The sequence below is a fragment of the Dromaius novaehollandiae genome, chromosome 26, assembly GCF_036370855.1.
Source record: "Dromaius novaehollandiae isolate bDroNov1 chromosome 26, bDroNov1.hap1, whole genome shotgun sequence".
Classification (NCBI taxonomy): domain Eukaryota; kingdom Metazoa; phylum Chordata; class Aves; order Casuariiformes; family Dromaiidae; genus Dromaius; species Dromaius novaehollandiae.
This window is the reverse complement of record NC_088123.1, coordinates 112,655-138,400: the sequence shown is the minus strand read 5'-3', so window position 1 is coordinate 138,400 and position 25,746 is coordinate 112,655. Positions and strand designations below refer to the sequence as shown.

At 34.7% G+C, this 25,746-nt stretch overlaps 1 pseudogene; it reads right to left on the bottom strand.

Moving 5' to 3' along the window:
• LOC135323653 (gamma-2-syntrophin-like) overlaps positions 1 to 15,248 on the bottom strand; it is a 112,774-nt pseudogene extending 97,526 nt beyond the window's left edge.
• Positions 15,249 to 25,746: the final 10,498 nt, after the last annotated feature.

Here is a 25,746-nt window from a genome sequence, read left to right as displayed (position 1 = left end):
AAGGAAAGAAATAGCATGATACAAAAAGGGATAAGAAGATGAAGATACTTAAGATATCAGCCAAATCTTTTCTTATTGCTGAAGCTGCCACAGGAAGTTATAAGATAAAAAATGATTGAAGAGACAGATGCTGTGAGAATGTAAAATGTAAACGTAAAATGTATCACCAAATGCAGACATCCAGGGCAGAACAAGAATATGTAAAATCCTTTGGTGGGGAGATCACCGCAGACAAGGATTTTCTCAGCTACACCCCTCCACCTGTTCAATCCCAGAGCTTCCTCAGCATATTGCTCTGCATATATTTAATATTCTGCCATGTATTGAGATTTCCACCTACACTCACATAACCCTCACTGCTCGCTGATGAGCAGCACACTTCCACTTCCTACTGGATGCAGTCTGCCCTTTGCCCAACACTCTTGCTAGAAATAAGGATTTTAAACTACAGAAGGGACTGCATTTGCCAAAATTCTATCAAGGTGGAAGTCAGAAGAAAAACTATGCCTGGGAGAAAGAGTGTACATGACAGCTGTAACTAGAGATGGTACTGGATTATGATTTATCACTGACTAGTATAGGCACCCATGATAAGGCTAGTAGACTTCACATATCATTCAGCATTTCAGAAGAATTGCAATGCCAGTATCTAGGACTGGATTAGAGAGGTTCCTTGTTGCAGTACTTTGTAGTCTGGGATCAAAAAACAAATTATTAAATTTAATTAATTAATTAAATGCCAAAAAACACTGAATTTTGATTGCTTCCTTACTGACTCCTGTTACTACTTACATATGTCCCACAGCCTTTATGAAAGACCATGAGTATCACAAATCTTAAGAAAACAGTGAAGGTTTCACCTAAATTTCACAGCCACTTAAGACTGAATCTGCCATATTCATGTATTTCTAAGGGTTGTTAATACGGCTCTCTCGGGAACTGTAACCACCAGCACCTTACCCTTAACTAGGTAAACTGTTATATAATGCAATGAAAAGTAATGTAAAGGCTCTTCCATGTATTGGAGGAGGGTGGAAATCAAAGACCGGTTTTACAACAGAATGTGTTATACTGTTGGTTGTAACATGTTTAGCCTTCAGCAGAAGCTTTTTGCTCAAAGGCTGTCTGTATAAATTTTAGCCCTAAATCCATGTGATTTTTAAAATACTGTTTTATAGTCTTAGAAATAGTTTTATAGTCTTAAAAAGACACTGTAACTTGTCAGGAAGTGGAAGAAATTAAGCAGAAAATGGAAATACAGGTCAAGAAACCTCAATAGAGAGAAAAGCATGCAGTAATCCTCTATGGCAACATGTGATGCTTCATTCTCCAGTGCCATGAAAAGGAGGTAAGCTGTAATAAAAGACAGGTAAACAGAAAGCAAGAGAGTACTGTGAATATAAGAGATAGTTGGAACTTTTAACACAGGTTTTTTGTTTGTTTGTTTGTTTTTTTGTACAGGATGTCATCTTTACCCCAAAGCAACAGGAAAAAAAATGCAGCTATAAAAATTGACTGAGGCATGCCAGGACCAGTAGAGGTTTGTACAGAGGCAAAGCAGATCTTTTCACATGCAAGCTGAGATCTGGGACAGCTGTAGATGATCCTTGCTAAGTGTAATAAGGTGTTTTTATCAGTTTATGTTGTTATAACTATTTCCATTACTGCAGATCAAAGTCTTAGTTCATTTTTGATAGAGTAAAACGAAGTCACTCATTCTATTTTTAAAGCCTGCCAACCTAAAGGAAGATTATAAAGAAAACTGAACCAGACTGTTCTCAGAGGTGCACAATAAAAAGAGGAGAGGCAACAGTCACCACTGGCAGCAAAGGAAATTCCAGTTGAGTATAATGGGAAATAATTTCACAGTGAAAGTGGTTAAGTACTAGAACAGGCTGCCCTGGTGAGAGATGGTGGAATCTCCATCCTTGGAGATATTATAAACTTGAGTGGACAAGGCCCCAAGCAACCTGAACAAACTTGGAAGCTATCCTTGCTTCCAGTGGGAGGTTGCACTAGATGACTCCACCCCTATCTCAGTGGGAGGTTGAACTGGATGACTCCACAGATCCCTTTCAATCTAAATTATCTTGTGATCTATTCTAATAAGGATGAGTCTGAGAAACCACAGTGTAGTTCATTCTCCAGGGTGTGGTGATCATATTACAGATTTCTCAGTGACAATATTGGTATAAGTATTGGTAAAAGTTCACAAGAATCTCCAGGAACTCCCTCACTGAGTTGTAAGATTAATTTGGGACAGGAGCTATCTTTGGTGATAAGAGAAGATTTGAGACTTGGACTGATCCCAGACTGTGAGAGCAACAATATAGATAAAGGCTGTGCAGATCATCTACAAATCTGGATTTTCAGAGTTGCTAATTGTTATTACATATATGGCCCCAGTGGCAATATATAGTTATATTTCTTTCTTTTTCCATTAAGAATAAGCTGATTTCTTTCAAGTAAAAAGACATGCTATAACAAGAGTTACAGCTAAATCCTTCCAGAACACAGCTGTTCTTTAGCTGAATAATTTCAATGGCATTCGCTGTTACATGTTGGCAGGTGTGAAGGCAAAGATGAACAATAGAGGCTGTATCCACCGGTGTCCTGTTCTATCACTAAAGATGCTTATGTTTCCACACAGTCAGATATTCTGCATCTAGCTATCGAAGATTTTTAACTGTTGCACAATCTTTTGCAATATATACAGTAGCAATTTACCAATCCTGACAGTTTGTCATGGCCCCATGTACAATAACAGATTAATTTAAATTTTAATAAAGGATGCATATATCTGTCTGCCTGTTTGTCTGGTTAGCAACACAGAAATACTGATACTGTATTGCTCTCTTTTCTACCTTGTTGGTAAGGGCACTTAACCTCAGCTAGATTCTGACCATATCTCAGGGAGATTTTTTTTTCAGGGATATCTACAGTGTCCCTTTTATTATTCTCCTCTGTACATTTATTACTATTTTTGTCAATGCTAGTTACTTTTTTGCCTTTAATAATAAACCAAAGTTATTTTCTGTTTGTCATGCTGATGAATACTCATATTTATTATTTATTTTGTGATATAAACTTCTAACTGTTCTCAAAGTGACAGCAACAGGAGCTTATGATCTTTAATAATATATCCTAAAGCATTATTTGATATCTGTCTTCTAAATATCTAGGCCAGCTTCCCAGAGTATGGAAAATAAATAACAAAAGGCTAAATAATGTATTTCCTCCATACAAAAAAATCTAATTTTCAAAAAGAAGTCTTTCTTTAATCACCAGCTTGATATTTCCAGATAAATAGAAATGTTAGTTATTAGCTCTTATGGCAGAATGGGCACTGGGCAAACAGTAGTATTAGTAGTTACCTAGACAGAAATGTACTTGGGGTATAAAGAAACTTTTAATGCAGACCTATTCTCTAGAGGTGTGCTAAAAGAACGTTCTTTTCTGTCCTTATTAGCATCTGAGTTATAAAGAAAAAAAGTCATAGCAGTCTCATCAGAGATTTAAACAGTACATTCAGATGCTTGTTTCTTTCTTTTTTTTTTTTTTTTTTTTTTTTTTTGGATCAACAAAACAACCAGTCTTGCTATTTTTTGTCCCTATTCACCCACCTTATCTCGATGTGGCAAACTCCAGCTAAGACAAGACCTGTGAAACTGGACTGTGTGCCCAGAATGTGAAGCTTTTGTTATTCTAATTATATTAGTCTCCCAAAAGCCTCTGAAGAGTCTTCTTCCAATTAACAAGCCAAGAGCCTGCATCAGAAACCTATTTGTTCTACCACTGATCAAGTCAGAGACAATTCAGCTCTGTGGGAGGGACTGATTAATAGTGATAAAAAGCTAAATGCATTTTTTTTTTCTTACTTTGCAAGTGGACTTCGCAGGGAATAGACACAGAAAGGTAATAGAAAGGAAAAGAAAAAATGTTTATGAAAAGTGGAGAGGCATAAAACTGGGCTGACAGCAGGAGAAGTAAGATAGCACTTACTAGATAGTAAGATAGTGAGGCACTAGCAATATATGGGAAACTAATTTTAACAAGTGGACAAGCAAAAAATTACAGAAATATCACATCTTAGTAAAGCACATCATATTATGAAAGCATAGAAACAAATGCCGTCCTGTTTCTCCTTTAACTGATAATGGATTCTTTCCCTAGCTACCATACAACCAATTTGCTTCTGTGGGTATTGTTAAACTATTCATCCTGAAAAAAAATTACCTGTTTTTCTGTCAGTATTTTCAAATTTTGCTTCTATGAATGATTCTCCCATACATTCTCCTTTTTCCTACCAATGAGAACCCTGTGAAGTAAGTCACAAAGACTTGTTTGGAGTGCTTGGACTTTCCAAGTCTGAATGACTGAAACATTTTGTTGGAAGGAACACATATTTAATAACATATATAGAGAGATAATCAAATAATATATAATCAAACACTGAGAACATATTATTTCCCACAGTGGTTCCACTTCTGGAAGGATTTTTTTACATATTTAAAAGCCATCTTTTCTATTGTGTAGAATCTGGTATCGAAATGCAAAGACAACTCTTTCTTTACCTATTTCTTCTATACATACCTTGAATTCCACAAACCACATTCCTCTCCCTTATTATTTTACATCCAAGTCAAATGTCTAGTGAAATGGGCTAGTGAAATGGGATGAACTGCCATCAAATTACAGAAAACCAGCTCTACATTTTCTCATGAACAGGTGAACAGCTTTCTCAGTGTTTAAAAATGTATGGCAGAGACAAAATACGAAACAAGTAAAGGTCAAGATGATGCTAGTAGAAGTAATTTACTCTTAGTAGTATTTTACAGTGAGAGGACCTGCCTTTTATCTGTACAATCAATGTGAGATGCTTATGGAGCAATCTGTGTTGCTGAAAGTCCAACCCACCCCAGTGGCTTGTGTAGTCCTCTGTATTGCACAAGCTCAATGAACTGGTCGGCCCCATGGAGGCTGGAAGTATATGAGAAAGAACTGATAGCGGAGCAGAACAGGTAACATGGAATGCTTTCCACAAAACTGGCTAGAGAATTAAGTACTGTCACAAGTAGATACAGAACTTTCAATATTTTCCCATTCACATATTCCACCTACGAAAAGCAACTCTAAAAGCAGAAGTTTTTTTCCTCCTACATATCTGAGATGATTACATAAAGAAAGCAAATGAGTTATTTCTGTTTTTGTTATAAAGGAAATAGTGTGATGAATGGCTGTGTGCAAAATACAGATTAACTATGAATAATAAATAATAAAGGCAAAGTATAGAAAGGAGGAGAATAAATCAGTAAGACAATGTGATTGTCTATAACTGCTATAGAAATGCCTTTCAGGTTACAATTTTCTATTAATATATTGAATTATACATAGTCATATAGAGGACAAGCAAAATTATTTTCTTGAAACACTTCAAACATTTAGCTCTTCTGAATTTTTCTTCAAAATTTTAGAGTTAGCAAAGAGAGTGCTAGAGGACTTCCAGCTATTTCACCCTGATTTCAAATTCTGCCTTTGAGTTCCTATATATTGGTAATTTATATTCTGTAAAAACTAAAATGCTCATCTTTACATTACACTCAATTGGCATTTATTTTAAAAACTAATGCTCCAAAAGTTTCTATTTGGTCCAAAGTAAACCAAAGCAAATATTGCCACGAAGCCTTGATTTAATCCATTTTTCTCATTTGAGTTTGACAACAGAAACTCATGCAGATTGAAGATAACACTTTCAAGAAGGGACAACTTGAGAAGATCTTGAAAGGCCCACAGAAAAGCAACAGGTAAGAGCTTTGTAATTTACATTTTAGAGTCTTCAGCAACAAAACCTACAAAAAACTTGAGGAAAACTTAAGGATAACTTAGGATTAATGTAAACAATCAATAAATATTGTAATAGTAATAATATTGTAATATTATCATAAACAAATGATAAAGATTAAGATTTTCAAAACAATTCAGTTTTTCAATTTATAATTTCTATTATATAAATTCAATGCATTTGTTTAAAAAACCCCCCCACCAATTATAGCAATATGGAGAAAAATAGTGAGAAAAATATTATCCTGTCCATTAAAGAAAACAAGGAAAAAGTTCAGCCGTAACATCAAAATAACATGTGAAGATGAGAATTAAATGAATTTAGAAAAGTACAAAGCTATAGGCTCTACCACAGTATAGGCAACTGGACAGGTTGAGGAAGACCCAGTTGTTTGTGTATGATCACCTGATGTTTCAGTGTTTTCCTGGAAAGGTCAGCTTGGCAGAATTACCATGTTGCCTACAAACAGTGCAATGAGGAAGAATTCCTTCTTAATGAACTTCATATCTAGAGCCACATAGTACTTTGCAACTCAAACCTAGATTGCCATCTGAACTGTATATGAAACTCCCTCACTTCTACACATTAATGCTACTTCTATATACTGGAAAAGCTGTTTACTTTCTGACGTAGTCCCAGGCTATGCCCTTATCTCTAGGCTTACCTACTAACTTACCTACCTAATTGTTACTCGTCATGAAATACAACCTAGGATCTTCAGCTCATTTCGTACACAGTGGCTACATGTCAGAGCTCTGGTACACTACATTGACTCTTACTTTCCAGAACTTTTTTCAAAATCCTACTTCTTATCTTAAAACTCCAAGTATTATCAGAGCCTGTTTTCCTGTCCTGTCTTCTTCCAGGAAATGCTACTTAGGGGACACATAAAATGTAGCAGTAAAGTGCATCAGGCTTGCTTTTTTGCTCAATGAAAGATGATCAATACAGATACAGATTTGATACTTCTTTTTTTTCTCAGATGCAACTAGCCTGTGCTAATTCAGTCAAGAACTATCTCAGAATAGGATGAATTTCTATTCTTTTTCAATGAAAGAAAATTTATACAAAAGGCATCTAGATGCCACCAAGACCAGAGCCATCATGTATGCTTATATGTACAGACACCATGAATTGCAGCCATAAAACATTTTACTATGACTTTTGTAACCACAGTTTGCATACAACTTCTCAGTGCTACCAATAATGTCTGTAGTTAAAGTCTGCACCTTTTCATGTTTCTCAGTGAAGTGGAAAGTATACACAAGCTGACAATTTTTGGCTCAGGCTTATATTTATTTCAGCAAACCAACCGGAATGTGACATGCCTTTCACTTCACTAAGTGTTCTTCCACTAGCTGCCCACTGATGCAGTCTTTTTGCACATTTTTAAAAGCAAGTCACGTTCCATTGAATTACACAGACAAGGTTTGAAACCAGTATATAGTTTCTAACTTCTAAAAGCTGTTTGTTTTTGTGTGATATTAAACAAAAAATACAGATATTTACTGTAGCAGAAATTTATGTATGTATGTGTTACATAAGCAGGCTCTCACTCTCGCTCTCATATGCACACACATGTATACGTGCATGCGTGCGTGCGTGTGTGTATGCATATACAGATACCCCTATATACTTTTAGGCTCTTAATCCTCAACAGGATATCATAAACTTACATGATAACTCCTAGTGCTAGATTTTATGTTCAGATGAAATGTGCCATATAACAAATAGACAAAAGACTCCCTTTTTGCCCTCCCTCTGAGGAGGCTGCCATGCATTGTTCTAGCGAATACCAGCATGGTTCATGAAATTTATTTTACTCAGTAAATTTGGGATATCTACACTTAGATTTAAGAGGAACACTTTCATATGAGGAAATAAAAGATGCTATTTGAAGATGTCCAAAACACAGATGCCATTGTTGTACTCATTATACAAAATGTCTCTAGATTTTCTAGCAACAATATTAAATGGTGATACAGAAGACTTTTCTATAGCTTAAGGACACCACATGCTTTAGAAAAACTTTGTAACTGAATTTGGGTAAAAAAAAAAAAAAAAAAAAAAAACACAACACCATATATATGCTGGCACTGAGTAAGCTCCATCTGTGGCTGAAGAAGAATTAAAATGAAGCAAGTAAGTATCTGTCAAGTGTTCTCCCAGCCAGCTCTATGCCCTTGAACAGACAATTGTTGATACTTGATGCATCAATGAAGAAAAGTCCTTGTATTAGTTTACTCTTAAAATGCTTTCAGTTGGAAATACAGCTTTTTCTTGCTTTTATTTTTTTTCATTTAATAAGCTAACGATATTTGGTGGAAGAATACTGTACTCTCAATATTTATAGATTTTTAATTTCTTGTAATGTCATGTCAGAATAAAGGACACATACCATCTTGTAGATAAAAAAATAAGTTCTTACCTACAAGAATCCAAATACGCACAAAAGAAATATTGATCATTACATATTTTCTATTACCGAATAACATATCTCGCACTCCAATAGCATATTCTGATCTCTGTAGAAGACATTAAAATATACAGTCAAAAACATAGAAATCTAGAAGCACTTACATTTGCACTGTGATCACTTCCACTAACACAGACGACATCTTGTTTTTGAATTGTTAATACCTCTTTTGTAAGCTTCAGTCGGATGTCATAGGCATTTTCAGATACTTCATCATACAACAATGCAATACCAGTTTTAGTCTGTGAAAACAAGGCACAGAAATAGAAACAAAGATTTTAATTATATGAACACTTCATAATGATAAAAAATAACCTCTATCCGATTCAATACACAAAATGCATATAAATAAGCATTCTTTATAAAAAGTGGAAAACTGGTTTGCTTTTTAGGCTTCAAATGGATTAAACATAAAAAGCCTCTTCTGTACTGTAAAAAGACAGCTAAATGGTCTTTGAAGTAGGTATTAATATATAAAAAAATATTCCCCATTGTACTGTTCAACAAAGGATTTTTTTGCTGTAGAAAATTCTGTTTATTTTTAGTCATACAACTTACTATTAATTTGTATTAGAAGCAAAATGTATGTACATATATATATATATACATGTATGTATGCACTTTTCAGTTTCAACAAGAGGTGGAGAAGTGTAATATTGTTACTGACTCAAAGATGTTCCTTCCACTGTCTCAGGAAAAAAATCTGTATCCTTCATAAATGCCACCTTTAAGATAGAGTTCTATTGTGGTACAAAACTGTTTTCATACAGTAAACCACACATATACACACTGCAAACATATAGGTGTTAAAGGTTTCAATTTGTTTAAGTCAAATGGACATGTATTTCTGAAGTTACATCATCACCAGAATATTACATACTAAAGTCTATCGGTAGTCAAGTATGTTTGTATTAAAAAAAGGTAAAATCTAAAAGATAGCTTATAGCCAGAAGAAATGATTATCCTCAAAGTTCTCTACATGACTAATAGAAAAGAAAATCTGTTTTGACTTTTGGTTTTCTTACATATGCACAGATTTCCTACTAAACTGGAATTCAGAATGCTATAGTTAGTTGTTAAAATAAGCAGGCTAGTATAATTTCAGAACTTTACAACTGTTGCACAGAAGAGAAAGATTATAGCACCTGTTCTGAAAACAGATGATCATATTTGAGAGTAATATTTGTTTATTAATTTGTATCTGTAACATCAGACCACTGTGCACTTTCTCTGTGCAAGTGAAGAAATCAAGCACAACTTAAGGTTTATAGCTACAGTGTTGTTTTTTTCTTAAGACTGTTTTAAATCAAGTCATTCACCTTCATATTTTGTTTTTATTTTGTTAAATAGCAGACTGAGTAAAGAACAGAGTAATGGAATTAAAGAAGAAACATGCCCTGTGCACTGGATGGATGCTCCTCAACTGATTTAAAAGTAAAATAAAAAAAATGGCACATAACCTTAAAACAATATTTTCATTACTATAAAGATTAAGCAGAGAGCTCTTTGGTGATTGTTAGTAAAACCTTTTGGTCTTTAAAGGCGGGATCAGTTCAAGCTTAGGGCACTTATATTTTGATGTCATGTAGCTCTATGCAGAAAGAAAGTGCCAAAGCATCCATTATAGTCCACGGAAATGGAAAACCGCCTAGACAGCAATTCAATATACCCTTACATAGCAGTTGCTCAGTTGAATTGCTCATAAGGTTCTCATTAGTGCCCCATGTAGGCCACTGCTGCCATTTAACACACTTAGGATATCCAAGACAATCTAAACATGTATGTGGCCCTATGGGAAACCCAGGTGCTTCTAGCTGGAGGCTTGGCCAGATCTCCATGATTATAATGACATGCAGACACCTATCATACTAGTAGATATCTACCTGTAGATATTTTAAGCTTGAAATTAATCTCGCCACAAAGGTTTACAATGTAGAATTTCCCATCTAGGCCAGCCATTTGGATTCCGTAAAGCCAGTGGTGAGAAATAAACACTTCCGGAGCATGATTTATCTGATCTCTTCTACAGACCCATCTAGAATGAAACAAATTGCATCATAGCTCTCTATTTCAACTTAGAAAATAAATATAAATGACAACCCAGACACAGGTGTCTAATTCTGGACAGATGAATCTTGTCCCTAGTGTCTGCTAGGAATGCCTAAAGGAAAAAAAATGTTCAGTGTCATGTGTAAACTTTAATTATTCTCGTTTGTTTGTAAACTGACATTACTTTATATTCACAAACTTTCAACATTTTAAAATTTCTAGTATGATCGGATGATTTATCAATACAATTTTATAAATGACAGGATATGAAAACTGTGTCAACACCATCTCCTTAACAGCTACGGTACAGAAGAGCAAATATTTTCAAACAGTAGAATTCCCTTGCAAAATCAGCTTACCCAAATTTTGCTCCCATTCAAAGGTTCTGCATCACTACTTCACCCAGCCCGGCAATCATTGTTACTTTTGCTGATATGCCAGATTATGCTTTACAGAAACATCTTGAGAGAACAGAACACTTTATATAATCTAAAATCAGAACATTCTACCGGCCAGCAATTGTTGCACATGTTTAGAAGTAACACAATAAAAAAAAAAAACAACAGAACTTTTACCTGTAACAGCCCATCAAATAATGAATGAAACATGTAGAGTGATTAAATATTGTAGTGCTTTCTATCATGCTATTTAAACTAAAAGTCTCACTGAAATTCATCTATTCCTATTAAAATGAATACCTACTTCACACCATCTAACTTTCAGTGTGATCTAAGATGACAAACAGCAATACCATATTTGCTTTCAGAATCAATAAAATAAATCTAGATTTCTCTCAGCCTTTCAATTATGCCTTTTTAGATCATTATAAATGGCTGTGAATTAGAATTCAGAACATTCACCTGTTCCTTCTTTGTATTAAAGAGGTGTTACAAGTAACTCCACATTCATTAGGCAAATTCCAGTATGGACAAAGTGCTTCTTCAAACAAGACTATTTTAATGGCAATTTAGTTTTTGCATGTACTTGTATATACAACATTTAATCTGTGCTGGATTTGTCTTGATTTCTCTTTTAAAAAGTTTCTTTATAAAGTAACTGTTCCAGTAACTGGTATCAGAAAGTGAGATTTGAAGAGTAGAAGTATCTCCTAAAAATGACATAGTAATGTTAGAGACCATACACCAAATTTGTATGTGCTTTGTAATAAAAGAATGCACAAAGTGCCTAGAGAGTTGCATCTCAATAGGACTTAGGTGCTTATAGTGAGAAGTAAAGGAATATGTTTTTAAATTCATTTGGGCAGATAAGGAAATTAAATGTTGGTTGCCATACCAATACATACCGTACTGATAAGTTTTCTAGACATTGGCCTCAGGAAAAGAAAAGGGGTACGTGTATGTATGTGTGTGCAGAGAGAGGAAAAGAAAACAGAGCACAGTAGCATACACATCACATTAGTCGTGACATTTAAGAAAGCTTAGTCACTATTCTGTCTTTGAAAGAAGAAACACTGAGGCTTACTTTCTTGAGCAAGCTCAAAAACTGTCAATACCACACAGAAGAAAACAGCACTTTCTAGATGGAGCTAGAATTGTAGATACATCCTTTTATCAAACTTCTATTGTTCACTACTCAGGGCAGGTCCTTTCTGTCAGTGTACTTGCTTTAGAGTGCTCCCTGTTCAGTGTAGTATTTTGGGACCCTACTCAAACTATCATAATTCTTTCAGTGCACTGTATCTGCAGCCTAAACGTCACAGCTTTGAATTCTGTTTCAGAGTAGACATCTATGGGCCAAACTTTGGTCTTAATGGCATAAGCATTTGTCTTCATTACTTTAATGTTGAAAAAGCTTGCAAAAAATAAGGCAGACATAAATGTAAAAGTGTTATTGAGGTGTATTCCGTCTTCTTTTACAGAAACTGTTTACTTGTTTACATATAATTGTTTTTCAAATGTAATACTGAATTAGAGCAATAGTTTTCAGGCTTTTTATGCTAGTGAATATTTGACATAAAAAAAAAGTTTAAAACTCTTTTACAGAGATTTAGATTGCAGAAGTTCTCAGTAACTCAAAACTTCTCTCTCTTCCTTCCCTCTGCCTAAATGGCTTTTATCATTTGTCGTCACTATTTTGGCCAACTGAATAGAGGCGTCAGTGTCTTTAGACCTGCATGAAAATTTATTCTAAGGAGTTTCCCTTGCTGTATCTAAAAAATACTCTGCTCTAGTCCACTGAGTCACACTGATCCTCCAGCAGAAATTACCATTTGCTAGTTCTTAGGCTTAATAAATATATTTATAGCTTCAATAGCACAGCAGTTTGATTTTCAACTGCTAAAAATACATTTCTAAATAAGCTTTCCTCATTTGTAAAAAAAATTCTTTTAGCATCACATTTGAACTTAAATTTAACTTTTTAAAGTGAAATAAATAAAAATATTTTATCAATAATCCTTATATCTCAGAAACAGTGATTAAATTCTTTAATCCAATTATGAAGGTTTTCCTGAAAACTTAACTCTGTTGAAATTTCATATCTGGGGTTTACTGATGTTTGGGAGGACATGTGAGAAGTGAGGTCACTAATTTTTATCCTATGTCACTTTAAATTAAGCAGAGATAGAACTTTAGGTTCGCTGTCTGCCCCACAGTGCTCTCACCACTAAGTTAAGGAAGACTTAAATTTACTCTCTCATAACTGTTCTGATATATTTTATACACAACTTCCACTATTGCGATCAAAAGACAAAGGAAGGCATTTTCTTGGAACAGGAGAGAATTCAAATTTGAAATGACCTTGACTAATACAAAAGAGATTTAAAAAAATGGGATGAAGCACCACAGAAGAAAGTGGAAGGTACTACACTCTAGGAATAATAATCAATTGCATGTAATTGGGAAAACTTGTACCACTCCTTCAAGAAAGGAAACAGGCAATATTAGTGTACTATCTTGTTGCAATAAAGGCAAACACAGATCATTTCTGTGGCTCTACTTTTGGTTCTCTCCAACTGATTTGCTTCCCTCCCCGCAACAAAAAACAGTGCCCAAAAGTGAACATAGCACTCTGGCTTTGTAGTACAAAATGTTCCCTCACAGTGCTGAATACAAGGGAAGATTATTTCATGTCCGTGAAGTAATCCATTACCACAGGTTGCACTTAATGCATCCCAGTAAATTTTCTTTTTATACATTATGACAGTGCTGATTCATGGCCGCACTAGAGAAAAGAGATAATGAACTGAAAAGAGTCAAGAACAAAAAATTAAAAATTACCAGAGATCTGTAATTCTGCATGAATTAGGGTTGTTTACCTTAAAGACAGAACAGCAGGGGAGATGATGACAGTTTTAAAGTCATATTACAAAGACAAACGGAACAATCCAATAAGGAAAAAAAAACCCTCCTCTCTTTAGCATACTCCTACTGCAAATAAACTGAAGTCCTCAGATTGCTGGGACAGATTATGGATTTTCATCTCTGAGGGATTCTGAGAAAAAATTGAACATCTGTCTGAATTGTAGAGGTACTAATCCTCTTACATGGCAAAAATCCTGGACAGAATGATTTCTTTCAGATCTGTTTGTCTATGAAACTAATGTTTAGAGTTATGACTTCTTGCATATGACTGGAATCGTGCATTCTTGAAGAACTCTGACTGGCTTTAAAAGGGTATCTACATTGAAAAACTTGTTGCTGTTACAGGAGAGACATGAAAAATAACTAGAAGACCTAAACAAGTTTTTCATTTAAGGACCTAAAAATGGATTTGTGGCATTCAAAATAGAATAGGTTAATATTAATAATTTTCACACCAATTAATCTGAAGGAAGACTGTACCCTAAAGAGAACTGTAACTTTGTCTTTCATGACTAGAAGATAATTCCAGGTTTAAGAGGCTTTGAGTGAGAACATAAATACAGGCTTTTTGATGGACCAACATGGAATAAAAGGATAAGGACAGCAGATATGTAGGGATTATAATGATAATGAAGTCCTTAAACAGATTGTTTGGATAGATTATGGTTCCCTAATACTAGGGGTTTCTGAGAACAAGTTACAAAACCATCTGTAAAAATGCTAACCATTGGATGCCCAAACGGTATGGACTTTTCCCATATCTCAAAGAGTAACTCAAAACTGCTGTAGATCAGGAGGTAAAATGCTGTTTTACAATCACAGAATCATTCAGGTTGAAAGGGAACTTGGGAGGTTTGAAGCTCAATCTCCTGTTCAGATCAGAGTCAGCTCTGAGATCAGACCAGGCTGAAAACTTCTCTAAGGATGGAAACTACACAACCTCTCTGGGCAACCCACTCCACTGCTTGGCTGTCCTCCTGGGGAAAAAGCTTCCCCTTGTATCAGGTCTGAACCTCTCTTTTCAATTTTTGCGTGTTGTCTCTCATACTCCCATCATGCACAACTGTGAAGAGCCTGGCTCTGTCTTCTTGATACTCTCTCATAGGTACAGGGGGGGGGCTGCTATTAGCTGCCTTGAAGCCATCTCTTCTACAGTCTGAACCAGACATGAGATTAAAATTCAAAGTTGTTCCAAAACACAGGTGCTCTGTCAGAGAGTACCAGTGGGTTCTGATGGAGGTTTTTTTCTGAGCTCCTATCCCCTCCCAGTCAACGACTTAATCAGGCTGTGCTTTTAACAGGAAATACTGAAGACAGGGAAAACAGGAGGGAGCTCAAATTTCCAGACACCGTTCTGCTCTAAATTCCTATTGCTCACCATCACCAGTGCCACAACTGTCCAGTTTCCATGTACAGAGGAGCACAGCAGTGCCTTTACATGCTAGGCCCAAGGATATCACCAGGGGCCCTTACTGCTTACCCAACCGCAGAGTCCAAAGGCCAGGGCTGTGCTGGACACTCTTACACACTCTACCTTGTGCTTTGGTCTGAGGACCATGCCCAGGGCCTCTCCCCGCACACACACATAGCTCACTGCCAGCTGCTTCTGCTTCCGCTCTAAGTGAGCACAGCAACTGCAGTGGTGACCGCAGCACCAGCGTCTTGCGCTACCCCTTGCACAAGAGGTGGCTGCCTGCCCCAGCAGTTCAGTCTTTTGGCCTTCGCCTGTGGCTGAGGCAAGACTACTCCCTTCCCCTAGAGCTGCTCTCAGTTTGAATCTATGTACCCCTTCCACCCTCCATGCAGAAGCTGCCCCTTTTCCCAGCCAGCCCCCTTTACTTTGCCTTTACATCCATGAAGAACAGCAAGGTAGCACTGAAAGCCCATGGGTTTACAGCCTGCTGCATAGACAGAGGAAGAGCACCGTCAATGCAACTTCCAGAAGAGGGTACACCGAAAGTGAGTTGTAACAGGCAGCCGTGATGTAAGAACTTATTTGACTGAATAAGGTGGAACTGCCCACAGCACAGCCTTGCCCCAAAACTGCAACCTATATAGAAATGCAAACTCCCATGTAGCTCAATGATACAGTGTGTGGGTGTGCACTGTGAGCTATAGCTTAGAAACTGCACCCATTAGGATAATAAATATTCTGAAAAGTAGAATGACATTCTACTGGAATAAATCCTGAGAGAAAAATACAGCAATATGGTGTTTGAAAAAACAACACATATTTGTAATAGAAAATGTATTTTCCTCTATGTGATGATGCAAAACTCAGAATTATAACTGTTTTGCACAGATAAAAGCATTTAATAGCATAAAAAAGATGAGGAATTTAAAATGCTAATTCTGTCAATGACTTTTACAAGAGCACCACATTTATGTAAACTTCAGCATAACTGAGTTCTGCATATGTTGAAATGTTTTGTTAGAACAAGGGTGATGTGAGCACTAAGCACCTACTTGCCTGAGCCACAGAAAATGTTGAGTCCCTGATAATCATCTAGGAAAATAAGTAACAAATGCATCATTCGTATGTCATTCATATGACACATGTGGCCAGCCACAGAGCATACAGCGTTTATTAATACATTAATCTGGCAAATATTGTCACTGATAAGCTTTAATCACTAAACTAGGCAATGCTGCACAGGAATTCAGGAGAGGCTTTGCTTCACTTAATCATTGATTTTAATTTTACCTTTTAAGTACAGTGTTCTTCACACACACACACGCAGTTGTGAAACTGAATTTAATTATTAAAATGGGTAATGAGAAGGTTTGACTGGTTAAACATTACTTGCACTGTAAACGCAAGCAGAACAAACACTATAAATAATATTTGCAATATAAGTATTCTTGCTTTCTTCAATTAGAAACTTTACTTAAACTTAGCAGAACATATTAAACGTAGCAGCTCTAAGTGCAAGCAAATAGAATGACAGAAAAAATAGTGTAGATGATGTTTTAAACACATTGCTTGTTTTTATTTTGCTTTACAATTTCCTAATAAAATTACTGGAAGAATAGATCTATACAACCTAGAAAGAAAATTAAATATTTTGAACTAGCCTTAAACTTGAACTGGAGAGGACTTTAGAATGCATCCTGTCAGCAAAAGCAAAAATCTGAAATCATATTTGTATTACCTAATTCTACTAATTCCCTCCTTCCCCCAAACTACAGTGAAGCAAGAGTCTACTTTGTCATTATCATGAAGTAGACTGAAGGGTAGTATTATTTTCATTTCTGAAAAACTAACCAACATAAAATAAACTGTGAATTTTATTCCAGTCTGAAAGCAACTGCCAATGTTAATCTTTGATAGCAGATTATTTTTATTATCACAAAGTCAACAGTAAGTTTTAATCTAGAATAATATACAACCAAACTGACTTAACAGCTGCCTTACTTCTATCTAAGATGTATTTGGAATGTATCTTCTTTCAGCCTCTATTTAAAACAAACAAAACCTCAAGCCAAACCCACCAAAAATTAATCAAAAGGAGAAAAACGCTTGGTAGCCTAATCAGTAAGTAGCTAATAAGAGTATTTATTCTTCACTTATTTCCTTTTTTTAATCCTCTTGAGCAGTTAAAGTATGAGACTAGATTATGTATTTTGATTATAGACTGTTACGCCGTTTCATAGAGTTCACAATCACCACTGTCAGTCAGTGGCGAAGAACAGAAATTCCTGACAGCCTGTTTTTAAACGGGTGATTCATATTCATGCTAAAGCCAGTGGAATTTGTCTGATGGGCATTAATGATTCCAGGGTAAGTCAATTAAGACTAAAGGTACTCAGTCACAATATATTGTAAATTTTCAATGCAAGATATTTAATAGGTAGATATATGATTATTATAAGAATCAGAATCAGAAACAAAAATGTTCAAGAACAGATATTTAATAAAAAATTCATTCTGTTTTTCCCCCAAGTACAGATTATAATATATGAATATATGAATTATAATATATGAAATATGCATCTTAAAAATTACTATTTTTCATAAAGATTTTTCTTATTTTTGCATATCTGCATTTATCAGTGCTTACTGTGGATTAACATTTCACTACATCCAGTTAAAACGCATATTAATGTTAAAAGTTTTTAGAATATTTTAATTGCAGCATTGTGATATTATTTTCCAGCACTTCAGGACACAAGATTTTTTCTAAATATTTAACTAGCACATAGAAATCTACAAAAAAGACTAAAAGCTCAAGCCAACAGCTGTTTGAAAAGATGCTCAAAAACCGTAATTTTAAAATCTATTTTACTGCTTACATCACAGCCTGTCCACCAAAAGCTCTCCTCAAAATAGCCTTAGGGGTGGAAGTTGGGATTTTCTGTTAATGACATTAGTCCTGCAAGAGAAGTGATTAACAGCTGGCTTTCAATCTGTGTGATCTTAAACATTACAAAGTAAGCAGTAATGTCTTGTTTAATTATTGCAAGCACAGTGTGTCAGCAGCTAATTAGATATGATTGATTACTGTCATCCTCATGCACCTCTCAAAAGATCAGAAATATCTGAATCCTGTAATGCGTGTTTAGAAAGTGAACTTTCAGAACATCAATTTGGATAAAAATTGCCTGTTAAAAATACAAATTCTAATCAGTGCTAAATAATAATGCCACACAGTTGAATATATTAGAACACAGTCCCTATTCCAGAAAATAGTCAAGGCATAAACTTTTAGAAAAAACATGCCTACTTTTATTTTGATTTAAAAGATATCTTTAAGTAAATTGATTGTTTATTGCTATACCTCATTTTTTCAGGGAACTGATCAGTAGGACAGAACTAACTAGCCTAAGAATATAAAGACACTCCTACGCTTACAGCAGGCAGTTACCAGTTAAACAAGAAAGAAAAAATTTCACACTCGGAACTTGAAATACTTAGCAATAGACCAAAAGGTCCTCAAGAACTTTCTCTTTGGAGATTATTTAAGAAACAGCTAAGAGATTGCTTGAAAATTGATTTGATCATTTCTACTATTGGTACCGTTCAGCCTACCCTGATAGGTAGGCTGTTCCTTTTGATATATCAACATGTAAACAAAGAACATATTCCCTTAATATGTACAACTGGGAGTACAATTCATCCAGAGAGACTCGCTGTATTTTCTTAATTTGGAATAACCAAGTATGACTATACATAAAGGTATCATGTTTTTGTAATGAAATAGCTGGCCTTGTTTCATTTGTCAAATCTTCCCACTCCTGCTATCCTTCCCCTTTACTCTGATACAACTGTACCACATTCATTCTTTTTCTAGCCTTCCCATCAAGTTTTTTTCCATTCTTCTAAACTGTGTTGAGTTGTTCTGCCAGAACCAGCAAAGCAAAGCTATATTTAACTGCTTAATTTCTAAATAAGGTGCATGCAAATATTTCTGGCTTCTTTCTAAGTTTAAAATGACAAAATTACATTATATAGTTTCATCATCCTCCTGTGAATACTGCTATGGCAAAGATATTCATATCATTATTACAGTAAGAATTTCCCATACTATGTTGTCTTCTACTACTATTGGACTTTCACAGTAAGATTTAGGTAAAGATCAATAACACAAATACAATGGGAGTTAAAAAACAGCTCCTGAGCATTAAACCAAGTCCAAGAAAAAAACTTCTATTTTCATCTGTAGTTATTGTTTTTACAGGCCACTTCCTCAGATAAATCCAGATGTCGGAAATTAAAATCCTTTTAAGCCATGCATTTGGCTACTAGCCTGGAAAGTAAGGAGACAGTGCAGCTACATGTTTCATCCAAAGGCTTAATGGCATATTTAAGCTGATCCTCTGTTACACTTTCTTCTTCTTTTAGACTTGGTTGCAAATTTCAAATATAAGTGTGATGATCAGTAACTTTTTAATACTTTCTATATCTGACAGACAGAATACTAATTAAATGTGTCAAATGGGTTGAAATACTGAGAGTACTCCAGATAAATCTGGGAGGGGATGTATGAAGACTTATCAGTATGAAAGCAAACATTTTAAGTCCTGAAATTAAGAAAAAACAGGATTAGAGTCATTAAAGAGGATAAAGGCATAAACTACTTAAAAAGAAAGAAAAAAAAAACTCTATTTTGAAATTATGGGCCTCTCTAGGAAACACAGTGGAATTGGCAGTAAATGGCTAAGTAGGATAGGAGCCAGGAAAAAGCTGAGAAGTTTCTAAGAAGTTATACCTCTTAGCAATCTCATATTCAAGAGCAGAGATGACAGCAGTGCCTAGACAGCCAATATTAAATAGTGGAGAAGAGTAATTTAAAAACTGATCATGCTAGGTCATGCTAGGAAAAAGATAAGAGAAGCAGTTTGTTTATGCCTAAAATACATAGAAAAACAAAATTTCCTGTAACAAGAGTTTCATAGTTTCATTCTGTTCTTAAGAGAGTTTTCTTAGGAATAATGTAAATATAAAAAATTCCAAAATGTGTATTTGCATATAGAATTTGTAAACAGTTGATTACTATGTTGTAAGCTTCACAAAGAATGGCCTTTTTCAGAAATGTGTAGTTTGAACCGATGAGTTTCTGAACTTGCTGGGACTGCTACACAGTATTTAAGTATTAAATCATTGTATGAGTTAATGGTAAGCACAGATAAAGATGGACTAGTCCCAACTGAGTCTTTTGCAACAAAGAAGTCTTTAAACAAGCAACTATTGTAACTGATTTAACAGTGGTTTAATGTAAGTCATTTCCATATTCTTTAGCAATTAAGCTTGAACCAAAAAATAGCATTGAGAATAAGCTTTGTAAAAAAAAAAGTGTGTTCAAAAAAATGAAGAAGCTGGTAAAATATTTGAAAATATCAGAGATGGGAAAACAAAAATTCTCAGCGCAGACTAGAAAAAAAGAGTACTGGAGCTTACCTTTGGGGACAGAAATAAACAGAAAAATGAATAAATTACCATGTTCAAGTTAAACAAGCATCCTTCAGGAACTAGAAGCTTACCCAAATAAAATCAAACAAAACAAGTTGGAAATCTAAGGGAAACTAAAGGTTTTCTGGAATACCCGGGAATAGATAAAAAATGCAGATAATGTGAGTTTTGAAAACTAAGTTATTTATTTGAATCATATTTCTTCAGAAAAGATGAAGAAAATCTGTTCTAAGTGACTTTTTATGGGCAACAAAAACGTAGTCAGAGGTGGCAAGTATATGCACTTTTAAAAGCAATAAATAATCTGGGGTGAATAAATATTTGTACAGAACTCGAAGGGACTTCTTATATTTTTAAAGCATACACTGTCTCATTAGTATCAAGATGACTGAGCAAGAAGACTAATCCTAAAAAAATATGCCAGGAATGGTGCTAAGTCTGATTCTGGCAGTTGAATATAAAAATTATTTCACATCTCTTTCTCAACTTCAAGAACTGGCTGATCTATAGCCAGTCCAGTCAACTGATTCTGATACACAGCTAGTGTAACCATTTGGCTTATGCTTATTCAGACACATTTATACATATATACACATGTACCAACTGACAAAAATAAAACTGTTAGGAACCAATCAAATAAATCTGCAAGCAATATTAGATACAAAAGCATTTGAAGGTAAACTGTTTGACAAAAGATTTTGACCTTTCAAGGGTTTTGACAAAGCCCTTCCTAACAGATATGCTTCAGAGTATAATAAATTTACAGTGGAAGTTGCTTTTTATTCATAAATGTCCCTCCAATATCATCTTATACTTACAATTATTAGCCATAGGACACTGGACTAGCACAATTTTCCATTGATACATCATGGAAAACCTTCACTCCAGGATTCTGTGAGTAAGGGAGTATAGCTACATCACATACTGCAGTTCAACACATGTATCAGGGAAGAGAACAAATAACAACCCACGTTCAAACACAATTTTGTAAAAACAACTGCAAAAACTCACATAAGTTGATTCAGAATTGTGTTTAGAATTCTATTTATAAACAGACTTCTCTTCAAATGGCAGATCTAGCCTAAGCTGTATACCTTGTGGACAGGAATTCTGGGATTCAGTTTTGGGAGGGAAAAAAAGACACAAGAAAGGAAAATATTAAAGCTCTGAGAATATGATTTTTTTAAAATTTTTGTTACTCTTGAGCAAGTCAAACTATCTTTGTTATTTTGTCATATTTTTAAGAGTTGAATCGTATCAACTGCAGGAAGTGTTTTCAATCTTTAGGTGCCTTAAAAATCCTAGGGTAACTAAATGCATCAACACCTTTTTTTTCTTTTTTCTTTTTTTTTTTTTTTTTTTTTTTTTTTTTTTTTTAAACAAAGTCACCAGAAAGTGTCATGTTTACAAGAATACTTTTGGAAGATTATAGAAAAGTCAGGCTTCCAGTCAGTCCTAAGAAAGCTGGCAAAGCAAAAACATGATGGATAAGATATTACAGCATGTCACTGCAAAAATACTCAGCATTATTCAGCATGAAGACAGTCCACCTATGTAGATGACAGATTTCATTGAAGAGTAGTGTGCATGTGCTATAAAAACCTCTGAGAATTAATTTCCAAAATGCACTTTCCTTAAGCATTCCCTGAATCAAGCTTATCATGTACGACTCTTGCCAATGGTGCACAGGCAAGAAAAGGGCCCACAGAATAAACTGAGGGTTTGTTGTTGGCCTTTGGGCCTTTTTTCCTCCTAACAACCTTGGCAGACCACTACAGACAACCAATGTTGCCTATATGTTCTACTTTCCACTGCCTCCCAAAACACGAAAAAACTTGGAATTGAACATTCATTTAGTCAGCAGTTTGCTTTAAGTTATCGCTCTTTTAAAGCACTATGCAGTTGGAAGTAACAGTTATTTCAGCTGTTTCCTGAACAGTCATATCACAGTCACACTTAAGTTACTGAAAGTTTTCCCAGTTACCTTAATTAAAGTGTTTTACAGGGTTTTGATAACAGCATCAGCAGTACAATAAAATCATATGAGTACTGTAGCAGAACTACTGCCAGATTCTCCTAATGACATTTCACAGTGGAGATGTCAAAGGTGATAATGTCTATGTATGTACAAATATTTTGATGATGGGGGCCTGAATACAAAAGCCTCTGTTGTGCATATATATTTGAAGCACATTTATGAAAGGCCTTTGCTGGAAAAAGCTATATACTCTTGATTAAAATATTGACAGTTTCATATATTTATGCAAGTATAAGAGTCAGATTTGCAGGGCAAAAGACAAGAGCGTGTTCTTCGTGAAGGAAACCGGGAGAGTAGAGGTATGGATGCGGAGAGAGGGCTATTTTCTTGGCATAACATAGCATTTTGAGAAGAGCAAAAGGAGGAGAATATAGACTTTAAAATAAGAACAGAAGAAATAACAAGAGGAATTAACAGTAACAGCAGTGAAAAAGATAAAAAAGCAAAGAAAAGGAATAGGGAGAGAAAAATGAAAAAAAAAGATAATTTAAAAAACATATGCTTAAAGAAAGAGTAGTTGCCCATCAACAAACATGTCCTTCTCTTGCAGCACAGAGATACTAACCATGAGAACTTGATGTAACAACTATGCACAGAGTTGATATAAAAATCTATGTGAAAAAATGGAAACTGAGAATTTACAAAAGTTGCACTTAGTGATAATACTATCCAAAACAATTGTAAGGATAGATAAAAAATAAGGCCACAAAACACACCTATTAAGCACACCGGATCCTGCCCAAGGTATATCATTGCTTCTTCCAGTGTCAGAAAGTTCATCTGGATGACCATTAATGTAAATCGTGCCACCACTTTCTACAACTTCCTTTTCAACATGTGCCGAGACACACATGCACAAAAGCTATCCTAAGGATCACTGCTATAGTTTATCATTAATTATTTAACCCCATTTATCTCTGACATGATTACATTATTAAGTATGTGCTTTTTACACCCCTTTTACACACTAAGCCGTACTTTCAATTACCACTATTCTACACCATAGAAAAGTAATACTTTTCTATACACATATTAAGAATTGACACAGTGAGAATATTACTCCCTCAGCCTTTCCGTAAACATTTATTTCTGTTTTGACTTGTTAGTTGCAGATCTAAGTATTATTACACCTGAAAAATTTCTGTGCTTTTCTTTTTGCTGATTTTTGCCTTAGCACATAAGGCACTGAAGATTTTCTGATTAGGGAGGTCAGTGCAGGGCACCTCCCATGCTCCTGCTTAGATTTTCTGCATTTCATAAATGTCAAAGGCCTACTTTTGGCTTCATTATCTTCTTTTGCTTTTCATGCTGTAGGGACACTTTTTTTTTTTTTTTTTCCCTAATTCAGACAATTCTTACTGATTTTAATGGGCCATTAAAAATCCCAGGAATAATCTTAAATAAACTCTCTCCTTTACTTGTACCTAAAACCAATCTATCATTTTCCTCTTACAAAAAAGAAATAGCATTCTGGCACAAATGAATGCATGTTCCACAAAATCCTAGGGATGTAATTTTATTCCCAATGAAGTCAACGAAAAATTCTCAGTCAAGTCAGGCTTTCATTGTAAAAATAATTAATTTAAATTGTATCACAAATGCCAGCTTTCAAATTGTCATATTTATAGCACAGTTATTGCAATAACGATAAAAATTCATGCAGAAGGACATCTTTCAGGATTATATCAATTTTCTTAACTGAAATCAATCTGAACCACTTACTCAACTGATATTAAGACTCTAACTTATGCTGGTTTTCATACTTCATTAACAATTCCTTCATGTTCCTGAACAAGTAATGGGTATACTACCAAACTATAAAGATGATTTCATCAAGTGGCTCAGAACATCTAGTACCAATTCCTGAATCCAAAGAAAGAAAAAGATAGATACTAATTTCTGGCTAGTTGAAGAGACATTATATACAGTAAATAGCAAAATTTTAACCTACATGAAACCTATGAATGAAAAAATGCAAGTGCGATCTCATCATTTAGAATTGAAAATAATAATATAAAGAATCCAAGTTGTATTATTTTAAATTTGACTATTTTCAAGTCAATCTCAGAATATCAAGGACCTAAAAATAAATATTAAGTACTTCAGGTTAGAAGTATTAAAACAATTGTTGAAAAAAGAACAAAGAAACAAGCAAAAAAAGCACCTGCTGTAACTGTGTAAAAAAGGTGAACTGTAAACATAAGACTGTATCAGACAGTACAGAAATATTTTTAAAAATAACATGATAAATGGAATAAATTTCAACTTCAATTTCAATTGAGATTCAATTGAGATGTTCAAAGCAAAGTTTTGACAGAGAAACAAGAAAGAAAAGACTTTAAACATACTGAATAATCTACTTTAAAATATGCAGACAATGTCGGTAACCCTCTTCATTATCTATTTTTCTAGTTCTGTTATTTTGGGGGAATGACCAATTAATAAAATGAATGCAATGCACTTTTTTGAGATCTGATTACAGGAAACATGGAATTGATAATCATGTTCACCTTCCTGCTATCACAAGCACCTATTTTTCTGAGACTGTTAACTTAATGGAAAACACTTACAGGAAACCTCTCACACAGAATCACAGAACTGTTGAGTTATTCACTGCTATGGCTGAAAGGTAAATCAAGTAAAATGACGCAGTCGAATTAATAAATCCAGAACGTGATGTATTAAATTGAAACAGCCACATGAAAGGCTGTGAAAAATGTATTTATTCTCTTAGATGTTTTCTGCTCTAGTTTAAACAATAATCTACAAAATAACATTGGTATAGATATCATGTAAATATACGGGCAACAAAGTGGGGAATAGAGTATAACGTTTTGAGGTCTGATCCTTTATTTAATGTATAACTTAAAGATTAGCTATTGCAAGATGGTAAGCTACACAGGCTAGTTTACCCTGCTGATTTTTTTTCTTTTTTACCAAAAGCACCATGCTGCTACCATTACACTATATCAGTCACTTTAGTCCTTCGTGTATGGACAGCTGTCCAATTGTATTATGCAAGACAAGAATTCCCATGTTTGAAAACAGTCCTGCTATGCTTTAAATTTCAGTTTCCACATTCTTAATTTGAAGACAATACACGCTTTA